We start from the raw sequence: 12,839 nt of genomic DNA, 5'->3' as shown, positions 1-12,839 counted from the left end.
AAAGAGGACCGGCCCCAGCACTGAACTCTGGGGGACTCCACTAGTAACCGGCCTCCAACTGGATTTGGCTCCATTCACCACAACTCTTTGGGCCCGGCCATCCAGCCAGTTTTTAACCCAACAAAGCGTACGCCAGTCCAAGCCACGAGCAGCCAGTTTCTTGAGGAGAATGTTGTGGGGAATGGTGTCAAAAGCCTCACTGAAGTCAAGGTAGATCACATCCACAACCTTCCCCTCATCCACCAAGCGCGTCACTTGGTCATAGAAGGAGATCAGGTTCGTCAAGCAGAACCTACCTTTCATAAACCCATGCTGACTGGGCCTGATCGCCTGGTTGCCCTGCAAGTGCCGCGTGATGACACTCAAGATAATCTGCTCCATGAGCTTCCCTGTCACTGAGGTCAAACTAACAGGCCTATAGTTCCCCAGGTCTACCCTCCGGCCCTTCTTGTAGATGGCCGTCATGTTTGCTAGCCGCCAGTCGACTGGGACCTCCCCTGATAGCCAGGACTGCCGATAAATGATGGAAAGCAGCTTGGCCAGCTCCTCCGCCAGTTCGCTCAGTACCCTCGGGTGGATCCCATCCGGCCCCATCAACTTGCGTACATCCAAGTGTTGTAGCTGGTCGCCAACCATTTCCTCATGGATAGCGAGGGCCGCATCCTGCTCCCCATCCCCTTCCACCAGATCAGGGTACCAGGTATCCAGAGAGCAACCGGTCTTGCCGCTAAAGACTGAGGCAAAGAAGGCATTGAGCACCTCAGCCTTTTCCTCATCTTTTGTAACTAAGTTTCCCCCCGCGTCCAGTAAAGGATGGAGATTCTCCTTAGTCCTCCTTTTTGTGTTGATGTATTTGTAAAAACGTTTTTTGTTATCTTTAACGGCAGTAGCCAGGTTGAGCTCCAGATGAGCTTTGGCCTTTCTAATTTTGTCCCTGCACAGCCTCACAACATCCTTATAGTCCTCTTGAGTAGCCCGCCCTCTTTTCCAAAGATTATAAACCCTCCTTTTTCTCCTAAGCTCGAGCCACAACTCTCTGCTCAGCCAGGCCGGTCTAGTTCCGCGTCGGCTCGTCTTTGGGCACGTGGGGACAGACGTTATCTCACAGCTTTACTCATAGTTTTGCTTCCTTTTCTGTATGTGCCTTTTTTCAACCTTAAGAGAATAAGAAAGAAAATACTGAGGTGCTTGCTGCAGAGAGTAATTTTCTTGTTGTCTTTAATATGTTGATGTCTTTTTTAAAATTCAATCCAAGTGCCATGTGACGTTCTAATAACTTGCACATTATTAAATGTGGTGAAGTTATAGTTTGGTTTAGCTACTTAATGTTTATAAATGACCTGAGAGTATTGTAGACTAGAACTGTCTTGTCATTATGCAGAATTGTATCAGGATTTCATCTTTAATTTTTACGGCAGAACAGTTTAGGAAATTAGGAATTTCTGTTTTAGAACCACACTGCTAGATAAACATAAGCCTCTGCGTAGAACGCTTGTTTTTCTATTGCTGTGTTTGCTGTTTCTATTTAATGATGTGTCAGTTATACAATAAGTGGTTGTACTAATATTTCTTCAGAAATCTGCTACCAGTAAGGTACTAATAGAGGTATGTTTTTTGTGGGGAATATTTCCCACTCTAAGACTCAGTCATGTGTTTCTGTATGAGAACGAAAATATATATATATTTTAAATTTATTTCAAAATTTAATATAAAGCATCACTACTCATCTGTTGTGGACACCATTGGGAAGTTTAAAGGTTGAAAGATTTTTAAATGAGGAATAGAGATAACCTTTAAAGTATCTCTCCACTTAGACTAAAAAAATACTGAGAGGTTAGAAACAAAATTGTTAAATTTAACCAATTCCTTATTTTTTTCTTGTTGCTTATGTGAACGGAAATTGGGAACATTTGGTGAAAAGGAAATTAAAACTCGTAACCTAGAAAGAACTGAGATCATCACAAATGAAGATGCATTATGTAAATATCCAAGATATGAGACCATTCTGAAAACAGGGATAGGGAAGAAATGTGGTCACACAGGCTCAAATGATTTGTGCAGAACACAAAATGGTCTTTGCAGAATCTCAGTAATGCTAAGTTGTGTTTCTTCAGTTTAGAAGTGCTGGCAGCAAATGGTCAGGACAAGTGTTTCTGTCTGAAATGCAGACTGAATACATATGGGCATCACTTGTTGAAAATGCTACGAATTGCTGCACCAGAGCAGAAGGCAGCAGTGGGTAGGTAATAATGTGCAGCACAAGGAAATCCCAATATAAATAGAGTATTACATCAGAATTTCTGTTCTTCATACTTACAAATCAGAATCATTGTAAAACTGCCCTGTTTTCTTACTTATGCATCCTAATAGCAGAAAAGCTAATGCTAATAGCTAACTGAAGCACAGAGAGAAATGGGTCTAAAATTGCAATAAAGTAATAAAATGTTCATATGAGGGATGTTTTTGGGGATGTGTGAAATTCCATATAGTCTTGATTCTATATAAGACTACTTGGTATGCTGATCCTTGATCAAATAGAATTGAAATGTCCCATCTTGTGCATTTCAACCTATGTGTTTGGGGAAAAAACTCTTTTGGTATGTAGAGCAAATATACTTGAAAAGCAACAAAGAAGCTAGACTATTATTCTGTATCATAACTGATTGTCATATAAATCAGGGCTGTATTAGATTAAAAGATAGTGGGTGGAATACAGAATGGTAGTGTTTTCCATTACCAATAAAATTCTAGCGTTAATGAAGTTATTCTGAAATCATGTTGAAGAGTGCTCTGTATTTTGGGGCTGGGAAAACCAACCAACCTGTTTTAGTTGTTTTTAGGAAAAGTTTTTCCATACTGTGTGTGAAGGGCCACTGCCCTCCTGCAGGATTCCAGGGGGCTCAGCTCGTTCCTTTGGCCTTGAAAGAAGAGGGGGGCAGTGGTAGTCAATCCTCATACCCCAGACCCACATGTATGGCTTTTATTGATGTGCGCTGCTGGGCTCGGAGGTGATGACAGGGTCTTATGACTTCCTCCGGAGTTGTAAACCTGGGCAGCAGCTATGGACAGGGTCACCCCGAAGAGGTCTTTCAGCACATTTTAGTAGTGTTATTTAGTTTTGTAAGTTTGCAAATGACTTCTCAGTTTAGTTTTGAAAGTAATTTTTACAGTTACCTTCAGAAGTAGTAAAGCTTGAACTATACCATAGGCAGAGATGGATGAAATCCCCTAAAAATGACCCAAGTAACTTTGCTTCATTGTTGAATTTTTGTTCTCAGGCTGTTGCCTTTGGACCTTGTTGTGGTTTAACCTGGCTGGCAGCTAAACACCACACAGCCGTTCGCTCACCCTCCCCCCTCCCTCTCTGGGATGGGGGAGAGAAACGGGAAAGTGAAGCCTGTGAGTTGAGATAAAGACAGTTTATTAAGACAGGAAAATAATAATAACAATAATAATAATAATAGTGATAATGATAATAGTATTAACAATAATAATGTGTAAGAAAACAAGTGATGCACAATGCAATTGCTCACCACCCGCTGACCGATGCCCAGCCTATTCCCGAGCAGCCGGCCCCCCCACCCCGGCCAGCCACCCCTATATATTGTTTAGCATGACGTCAGATGGTATGGAATACCCCTTTGGCCAGTTTGGGTCAGCTGTCCTGGGTCTGTCCCCTCCCAGCTCCTGCTGCACCCCCAGCCTGCTCGCTGGCAGGACAGAGCAAGAAGCCGAAAAGTCCTTGGCCTGGTGTAAACACTGCTCTGCAACAATTAAAACATCAGCATGTTATCAGCGCTCTTCTCATCCTAATCCAAAACATAGCACCCTACCAGCTACTATGAGCTACTTAACTCTGTCCTAACTGGAACCAGGACAGACCTTCCAGGACTTTTGAAAATCCAAAGTACATTTGGGAATTTAGAGCTTTACATAATCAGAAAAATTCTTACTTGCAGACTCTCCTAGAAGAGCACTTAAATTTTTGAAGGAGGGTGGAGCACAGTACTCTAACAGTGCAGGACTGAAATTGCTGAGTCTTAACCTCAAAAATTGAGAGAACTATTCTTAGTGCTGTTGAGGAGAAAAAAGAATAAAAATTAAGTCATTTTTTTAAAAAGGGGAACAGCTGTTTGAACCACAACTGCTGAGTTCTAAGGACTCTGGAGAGAAGGCTTGTGCATGCGATGGGATTTGTTTTGAAATAGGATTCTTCAAAGTAATTGCATGTGTGTTTGTTTTTTTAACTGCATTACCTCCATCACTATAAATCTTTGCTTTTGTGATGTTGCCTCAAATACGTTGATTCAGCACTGGATTAAATTATACTGTTCCATATAGCGTAGGGATTTCAGATGCATCTGTCCATTATTTTTTTCTTGGTAACTCAGAAGAACAGAAGCTAGGCAGAAGGAGCTAGTCACTGCATTTCACGTTCAGAGGTTAGACCCCCTGCAAGTATTTTATATTCTTCTATTGCATCCCATGACTCATTTCTCAGTTAGCTGTGCTGTTTTCAGTCTCCTATAAACCAGTCTGTGGTAGAACAGCTTTCCAAGTTGCACCGCTGATTGTCAGGTCCATGTAGCCTCGTGTGTGGATGTGTCTCAAAGCACAAAAACATGAAAAGGGGGCTGGCGTGAGATTACTCAATATATAAGGCATAAAACCTAGTGCTGTCACTTTTAATTCACGTATCTTCAGCCTGTAACTGGACCTGCTAATCAGAGCATAGAGATGCTTCTCAGTTTGACGTAGTGTTTTTGTGGCTTTTGTAAGTTGTTACTTACAACTACAGTTGTAAGTGACCTGGTCCAGTGGGAGGTGTCCCTGCCCCTGGCAGTGGGGTTGGAGTTAGGTGATCTTTAAGGTCCCTTCCAATCCAAGCCATTCTAAGTCGAGGGAAGGAAGCTGACAAAAGGAGAATAGGACTGGTGTGAACACGGAGGGAAAAACTTCAGAAAAAAAACTTTTCTTGCACTAGCATCATGTTATGCAGTGCTATTTCTGAAAAACAAGTAGTGCTTTGTCAAAGAAGTCTGTGAAGACTTGTGAAGCCTCATGATAACCAAAAGCACGCTTTTGGAGTTCTGCACAAGGCTTGCTTCAGAGCTGCTGGATATTAGCAAAATGCTTCTCATCCATTCAGCATATGGACATTACCTTTTGGAATGCACTTGGTTGTTATCACTCAATTATTAACAACTTGGGTATCAGCAAATCAGCTGCTGTATTCCACTGGCCTGGAAATGAGATTTTGCAAAGACTTTCACCTGTTTCCTCTAAGGAAAAGAAGAGTGATCAGTGAGCACAACTGGCCTGGAAGGAATCAATGGTGTCAGTGACTGTATTCTACAAAGCTGTGCTTGCCCTCTATTATTACGGGTGGTAAAGTATTTTATTGGAAATGTGACACTTGGATGACAACTGTTTGACTCTCAGCTCAGCAACTGCAGGATAACAATGGGGTCTGTCTTTCAGAGGCTGATTGACAACGGGTAACTGGCAGGTCTGAGTCAGCTAAGCAATACCTGCTTCAGATTATAACTGCATGCTGTGTTTTACTCAGCGTGGCTGGTTGGCAGCAGTCATGGTGCTATCTGATTTCTAAGCAATGCATGAGGCTATCTAAATGACAGTGTCTAAGGGCATTTGGGGGGATCACTTGTCCCATGATCACTTGGGGGATCATCTGCTGAGGAAATGAGATCTTGTTTGGATACCTTTCTTTCGTAGTTCTTTGTGCATGTTTCTGTGGCTTAACATGCGAGACAGTACTAATGAGATAGTCATCTATGTGACTGTACTGGGTAGTGGCTTTGCAAACACTGGAAAGCGTGTTAATTTTAAATAGAATGACGACTTGTCTTTTCTCATGGTTCCCACTGATACTTTTTGGAATATGAAATGGCATGACATAATTTTGTTTGGGTGTCAGAGAAATGAAGACGGGAAGCTGAAAAAATAGTGGCTGAGTGTCCGCTAATGACATTCGTATCACAGCTGATGACTGACAAGACTGAAGTTCAAGCATTGTGTGAGAGTTGCAATTTTCACAAATGCTCTCCAAAAATATGTTCCTGTTTAACTCCATCTAATTTTGTATGTCGTTGTTAATTTTTCTGTGTGCCTCTTGTGCAACAAAGTTCCACCCTGCAATTACAAAGTCATCTTTTTGTAGTGCATCGTGACAATGTTAGGAGGTCTTCTGGTGGTTCTTTCTTGTCTTTCGTGTTGCTTTGAACCTGGGTGGGAAGAATATCTTCTACCGCTCAGCCACTCTGTTTTTCAAGAGCTAATCTTTCTCTAATCTAAAAGCAGAGAAACCTACTGTCAGAGTACTACCATTACTTTTCGTGGTATTGGAGGCCTCTCTGACACATATGAAGAAAGAGCAAAGAAACTAACTTAGAATACCTATAAGCGGAGGCTATGGTAAATCCAGCAGATACATAAAGCTAGAGCAAGTGTTTTTGCTTGGTATTTCATTACCTTTTCCAATTTTTACCTTCACAGATCATGTGTATACCTGTGTCTGTTCTACCACAGGTCTCAGTTACATTAGCTTCTTGCAGTTGCCTTTGCTTTCTTGGTCCACTGTGGCTTCAAGGAGCTAGAGAATGCCCTGCAAGAGTACAGGAGAGAAGGGAGGAGCATGCATTTGCAAGGGAGGAAAGGTACTTCTAAGTTTCTGGGCAAGGAAGGGTTTTGAGAGTACATACAAAATGCTTACTAAATACAAAGTGCCTGAGATGCATTGATAAAAGATGTCATTGCTGCCTGGTAGAATTGCTGCTTCCCCTTTTTTTCAGGCTAGCAGTCTTGTGACAGCCATGAAAGCATGTGTTTGTTGACACTTTCACAGAATCACAGAACCATCTGGGTTGGAAGAGACCTCCAAGATCACCTAGTCCAAATTCTGACCTAACACTTAACAAGTTATCCACTAAACCATATCACTAAGCTCTACATCTAAAAGCCTTTTAAAGACTTCCAGGGATGGTGACTCAACCACTTCCCTGTGCAGCCCATTCCAATGCCTAACAACCCTTTCAGTAAAGAATTTCTTCCTAATATCCAACCTAAACCTCCCCTGGTGCAACTTTAGCCCATTCCCCCTCGTCCTGTCACCAGGCACGTGGGAGAATAGACCAATGTTAATGTATTTCTGGTAGTTCAAATCATTAGTGACTAATAAGAAGTAATATAGCCACATCCATAGTTAGGAAGCATTCCTGCCTTGGAATACCACATCCTAGGTAGGGCTAGTGCATGGAAATTGCAGCTTTTGCTCTTCGTAGATATTGAAAAATAGCTCTAGTTGAGCTTTGTACTTCGGACATGAGTCTTTTTTAATTTCCCATTGACAAGGGAAAGAAAAAAATATGAGATTCTACTAAAAAAATAAGAAGGGGGACGAGGGGAGAGAAAAGGAAGTAAAAGAGAGGAAAATCCATAATGAGTTTTGTACTGACCAACATACAGAGAGGACCTGAACTAACTTTCTGTATTATCAAACACGCTATGTACTATATAACAGATTTAAGAGCACAGTAGGGCACAAATTTGCATTGGAACACAGCTTGGAGGACTGCCAAAATACATCCAGTGTGCAGGCATGAAAATCAGTATGATGTAACTTGCTTGTGAATCCTAGAAGAATAAAAACTGCACAGCACTTCACCAACTACCTTGCAGTATAACTGTGATGATATTAAAACCTCTGCAGCCTTGTTTGTACCATTGTCAACTGCCAGCACGGGCAAGCATGGAGCCTCAATAAAGAGGGATTAATGAGTGGAGAGACAGCTAAGATCATCAACCATAATCATGTGGTTTCACATTACCTTTAATATTTGGTACGTGTCTTGTCATATAACTCTTACTTATACATGTTGGTGTCTCCCACTGTGATGGATTTATATCCCCTTCCCTTTATATAATTTATTTATGGGATGGAATAGGAATGGAGTCCCCGTTGAACAGAGCACCATATGCTAAATAAGGAGCCTGATGATAGGGAAAGCTTACTTTCTGATTTTCCCCTTGCTGCTGGATTTATACTGCATGTGTTTCAGTTTAATTGCAGTGGCACTGAGTCATTGTCACTACAGTGACACTACAGGCTGTTTGGGCTGAAAGCTCCTGGAATAATTGTCAGTGTCAAATGATTTGAAAAGGGCTTTGAGATTGGTACTTGTTGGCTACTGAAGCTCAGAAGTTCCCTGTTGATGTCCTCCATAAGAGATGACTTAAGGATGTGCTGCTGTATTTGTACATATATTTACCCACATATTCATAAACAAGTGTTTATGAATTGTACCTTAAAAGTATACATAACAGAAATACTGAACACGGCTCCAAATCCTGCAGATACTTTTATACCATGTGACGTTAATTATGAGTTGCTTCTTGATGTCTGTAGGGCAAATAATCTACTTACTTCTGTGGGCACAGAATTGTTATATTTTTGTAAAGATATTAGCAAATTATCATCTCTATTTTCTTCATTATTTGATAGAGATTCTTTGTATGCAAAGGATAGATTGAATAGACTTCTTCAGGAATGGATACTATTTTTAATGATGCTTGACAACAGAAATGCTTTTTTACAAAATGCATTTAAATTTCAAAATGCATTGTGAGCTCTCTAATTTGAAAAAAAATATATATGTAAGATGATGTGTTTGAAAGAACAGAAATACAAAGGACTCCTGTAACTCAGTTGCATTTCTGGTTTCTCTACTTAGTGCCACAGCGAAGGAATGTGTGCAAAAATATTCTTAGCATCATCCTTCAGGATTGCTGTTTTATTCCTAGTCAGTAGCTGGGACAAACAGTGGGATGTGAGGAAATCTTAAATCCTTTTTCTTCTGACAGTTCCTATTAATGAGCTGGATAGTGTAGGAACTATTCAGGCGGTATAGGGCCTGTGACTTCCTGCACAAATAGGAATCCTTTTTATTCAAGATTAAAAAATAAATAAATCTTAGAGCTGAATGTTGGTTGTATTCTCCATCCAAAGGAGAACAAGAGAGCATTGCCTTCATCCTGGTGTTCCTGTGAGGAACGTCATGTATGTGAAAATGAAATATAAGTTGAACCAAAGCAGATTAGGGTACTAAATAGACTAATTATCAATTTCAATAACTAATCTATGCTTCAATAATAAATTGGTCTACTCAGACTATTTCTTATTAAAGGAACAGCCTAGCCTGTCATCCAGAAAAATAATTGCTGAGATGTAGCATGAAAGTTATATAAAGACAGAAGAACGTTCTGCCTCATTGTTCCTAAGTCTAGCCTTTTTCTGTTACTACACTGAATTCAATGAAGCTGTGAATATTACTCTGCAGTAAATGTTCTCGATATTTGTTTTTCTTGTTGGTTTGTTGCTGTTGGAGCCCTAAGCACATCTCCGAGGGCCCTGAGTGCTTCTGGGGGGTCTGTCTGCCTGGGCTCAAAGCCAACTTAAAGATAGCACAGATAGCCTTGGGGGTGGGGGGGAGATAGACTTAGTGGAAGTTACCCACAAAAATAAGCCTCCCTGTGGGCTTCTGCCATATTTACTTGGGAGCTGCTTTAAGCTGGGGCTCTTGCATGTGGCTACGTTGCAGCTGCATCACAGCCATGCCTGGCCCTTGATCCTGACCCTCAAGTGCACACACAGCTTCTCCAAATGTTTTTTTTTCCTCAGTTATAAACAGGGAATGATGTTCCACAGACTATTGGTTTTAAAAGAAAAAATGGAGGTTTGTGGGAAAAGTGATAGTAAGCGCAGAAAGGCTGCAAAATATGTTTAAGGCTACAACCTAGCAAAATTAGGAAGAAACTCTCAGTTTTTGGTTCAGCATGCCATATAATTCTGTATTTCATAAATTCTTACGCTATCTTTTTTCACTATGGTGGCTGGGCTTCTTTCAGTAGTGTTCAAGCAATGTGAATAACTTTCTTACATGTGGTTTCTTCCCTAAACCACCGTGTCCCTCCTTTTCCCTCATGTAAGAAGGTCTCATCCTGGCTCTCAGAGAGTCAGTTCATGACACTTTTTGTGTTTATATATGTGTATATTTACACGCGCTCTATAAACACACATTTTTCTCTAAGCAAATCAAAGAAGCTGATTCTTCCTCAACTTTTAAACTTTCAGCTTTTAAATTCAGATATGAAGAGTAAAATAAATATTCAAGACTTTTTTTTTTTTGTAAACTCTTAAAAAATGCAAAGCCTTTATTTTTAAACATTCTGTATTATTGCAGTAAGTTTTTCAAGAGAAGTTGTATCCTAGAATAATATTTCAAATGTAGCATCTTGGATAGTTCATTTTAATTCTGACAAAGATGAGGAAAAGACATTAATATGGGGGAAATTCAAATTTCTCAGTAATAGGGATAAATTCATCTTGTATAAAAAGAAAGACAAAAACATTTTATAAACATGTTCTCTTAAAATAATGCAGATGAAAAGTGCTGGGAGTGAGGGATTTTTTTTTTTTGTATTTATGTTGATGGTCTTCTAAATTCTCAACCTGGAAATTAAAACCCTACCAACCTTAAATACATACAATCACTTGTATTTCCTATAAGACTTTAAAAAAATCATAAATAAACCCACTATTATAGTTTAATTAGAGTTTCTCTTTTGTAAGATAAAGGGATTTGTTTCTTGAATTATAGAATTATTTGAGTTCAACACTGAATTCAGGCTGTGTTGCTTAGGGATTTTGTTTGTTTGTTTTTGTTTGTTTACTTGTTTGTTTTTGTTTTTTATGTCCAGTCAGGTATTGGAAAGTTCAAAGAAAGGAAATTCCACAACTTCCACAGCCTCCTGTGGCAACCTGTTGTATTGCTTCATTATCTTCCCTAGCTGATTGGAACGGCCACTGATTCTTCTTATGACCCCACTCAATAAAAAGCCTGACTTTACCTTTCTTTCTAGGTCTTCTTGGTAAAGATCTAGGCTTGTGGGTACTGGAAAACTGCTATTAAGTCTCCCCCTACCTGTTTTCCTCTCCACACTAGACAGGTCCAGTTCCCTTAGCCTCTTCTCGCAGGACATCTGCTTTAGCCCCTGACCATTTTGCCTCTCTGCTGGCTTAAGATTATCAACAGCTTTCTTGTGCTGGAGTGCTCATAACTGGATGCAGTATTCCAGAAGCAGTCTAACACATGCCAAGTAAAGGGAAATAATCATTTCCCTTTTCTGTTTTTTACCACACTACCCATGAGTACTCCCAGCTCCTATTCAGTGGAGCTGAGTGGCCTGTCTGTCCCAGCCTGTGAAATGGCAAAGGGTTTGTCTGGCCAAAGTGCAGGGCTCTGCTCTGTGTTGAACTTCATGCGGTTCCTGTCAGTCTGTTCCTCTAGCCTGTCAAGAGGCAGCCCTGCCCTTGAGCATTGAATATATTTGCAGGATAAACAGTGCAGCTATTTTTTACTGGTTTATGCCATTGCTTATTTTTGAAGAAAAATGCCGCATGCAATGGACATTTCAATGTAATTAAGATGTTTTTAGCTTATTGGAACGTAAAACTCCTATTACAAAGAGTGTAATTATTTTCTTGTTAGCTATAGTGATGAGGGCTTTCATTTTATACCTAGTTTCACGGAGAACTAATAGCTTCATGTTGGGTCACATAGTGCTGGAGCACTAGTCCAAACTATGACAAGTAGAAAGAGGATGGAACATTCTCTCTACTCTGACTCGGTGAAAAGAGTGCCACCTACTGAGTATATCATCCAGTTTGCAAAAAGTATGTAAAGCATAGTCTTTAATCCAAATTCTGACTCACTGCAATCCAGTTTATTAATGATATGAGTCAATGGTGTTACAGCACAAGATGTGTCTGTACAAGCTAAAGAAACCTAAGATTTTATATTATGATAGCTAGGAGATCTAATATCCTCCTTTAATGTAGTAATAAAGTAATGACATACTAAGGAATATATGTGTACTAAATTTTGTTGCTGTAAAATTGATAGAAATGCAGCCTTCATTCAGTCTCAGCATATGCTGAAAAGAGAAGGAAAAAAATAAAAAAGCTTAGCAAAAGCTGCTGCTGCAAGGAGGAAAATTGATGGCTGGCTCTGGAGATGTGAGGACCACATAGTGTGAGGAATCGAAAAAAACGAAGACTGTACAATGGCAGAACCTTTAGAAAACACTTCATAAAACTTGTTTATTGCTCAGTAAGGTAAACAGTAGCATACTGCTCTATAAACACTCGTCATGCCATGGTGTCTTTGAAGTCTGATTCTTCTACTTCAGACATATAAACTTGCTGGTGTACCTATAGGCTTGCCTGTATGTTTAGGAATTACCATGCCTTTCTATAGATCTTGCATCTTACAGTGTCTTTCAGCTTTGACCTTGTTACTATTTTATCTCTGGATCAGTAAAGAATGGATTCCCATCTTCCTTATACATTATTCAGGAGACAAAGGATGACAATGTTAAGATGTCTCCTAGACAAGGGTAGAAAGCATATTCCCTGGTCTGTGCAATGTTAGCATCTGTAGCCAGATAATGACGTTTCTGCCATTGTCTGCTGCTATTACATGATTATGTATTGTGAAATGTGAGATGCTGCTCATCATTTCACTTCCCAAACTCTAAACAGGTGAAGTATGATATGCATTTGTTCTGGCTGGAAGGAAGGGCTACACTTTGCTGTTACAACATGATTTACAGTCATGGCAGACTTCCCTCGCCCCATTGGAAGTTGAGATAAGCAGTTTCAATCTTATCAATATCTGATGTGTTTCACGGAGAACACTGATTGCTTAATGTCTTGTAACAGAGAAGGAGACAACTTCAGTTTATGGAATTTGTCCTTTTAG

The 12,839-nt window shown here is 40.1% G+C and overlaps 1 protein-coding gene across 1 annotated transcript in view; it reads left to right on the top strand.

The window, feature by feature from the left end:
• MIDEAS (mitotic deacetylase associated SANT domain protein) overlaps window positions 1-12,839 on the top strand; it is a 79,686-nt gene that overhangs the window by 5,513 nt on the left and 61,334 nt on the right. The window lies entirely within an intron of this gene.

Source organism: Anser anser (genome assembly GCF_964211835.1).
Source record: "Anser anser genome assembly, chromosome: 5".
Classification (NCBI taxonomy): Eukaryota; Metazoa; Chordata; class Aves; order Anseriformes; family Anatidae; genus Anser; species Anser anser.
The sequence above is the reverse complement of the archived record's forward strand: the minus strand, read 5'-3'. Positions and strand labels throughout refer to the sequence as shown.